We start from the raw sequence: 1,525 nt of genomic DNA on the forward strand, positions 1-1,525 counted from the left end.
TCTTTCCACGGTACCTTGACCTTCTAAATAAAGTTCATTATATTAATGTGAAAGCTATAACCTATTAAAGACTATATTTAAAATATCTAATTAAAAGAATGAAGACTGTATGATTAATTGTTTATCATTAATAATCGGAAATTAGGTTTTATTTCCGACAGCTAAACTTCCAGTCTTTGTGCTATACCTAGTCTAATTATGAATTTGTTTCTGGTGTATTTACATAAACTGAAAATGAATAAATTATGCCATATTTTGGTTTACTTCGATATAAAAAGCTAAAAGAACTGCTATAAACGTTGAAAATGATTATTAAGGAAATATATTTCGTTAATAACGAATTTAATTATTTTATTTTGATTTGAAAAGAGTGATAGGAAGTACTAATGCAAGATTTTATAAATGCTTGTTCTTTTCATACTTTGTTATTGTTATGTGTTATTTTGTATAATATATTGTTATAAGAATAATTAATATTGTTATAAGTACATATATTGCTATAAGAAACATTTTTTTAATAGATTTCTATTTCACTGGTACTTTACTTGAAATAATTTCATAAAGACAACCATCATAAAAATATAATTCATAAATAATTAATTATTCATGAATTAATAATTCATAAAGAATTCATACATTAATAAAGAATTCGTAAAGAATTAATAATTTTTAAAGAATTCATAAAATAATACGGAATTCATAAAGAATAAATACAGAATTAATAAATAATTCATAATTTCTCAAAGGAAATAATTTATTTGATCTTTACTAAATTAATTAAGATTTATAAGTTGTATCTAAATATAATCAGAGGTTTCTGAACTCATCACTTGTTCAAAAAAGTACTAAGTCGCGGAAACTCTTTAACTCCTCCACGGCACCCTAAGGTTCTGCGAAAAAGCATTTGGGAAGCACTGCGTTAGACTATATTCTTTGTAGAGACTATTGCTATATATATATAGACTGTGTTCTTGGTTCAAACTAAGACGAGATTGGTGAGCAAGTAAAGTTTTGGGGTTAAGGAAACATAAGAAAAGAATTCGCTTCAGTTTTTTCCTGATTTGTTTTCTTTCCCTTTTTATCGAAAATGGAAAATATATTTATTCACCACTAGATTCGATTTAGAAATTGACTGTAAGTAATAAGAAAGGTAATAAATTATGAAATTTTTGTATTTAAAATAAAGTTAAAAATAAATTTCTTTTATACTGGAAGCTTTGAGCATTATTATTTACTGCGTTATTTCAAAATTTGAAATGAATAGGAATCTTACTATTACGAAAATCGAAAAAAAAAAAATCAATGGTTTGAACTTGATGAATACTATTCCTGAGCATGTCTTATTCTCATGAATGTATAATCCAGATGTATTTACTATTGGTCGTGTGTTCAACTAACCAGATCAGGAGCAAATAAAAAAAGACTAGCCTGCCGGGAAATATTTGTGTCTCCTCCACAACTGGCACACGTAGGTGCTGTGGAACGATCTTTTTGGCTCTAGAACAGGGGTTTCCAACTGGCGGCC

This window comes from Parasteatoda tepidariorum, chromosome 9, assembly GCF_043381705.1.
Source record: "Parasteatoda tepidariorum isolate YZ-2023 chromosome 9, CAS_Ptep_4.0, whole genome shotgun sequence".
In the NCBI taxonomy this organism is placed as follows: Eukaryota; Metazoa; Arthropoda; class Arachnida; order Araneae; family Theridiidae; genus Parasteatoda; species Parasteatoda tepidariorum.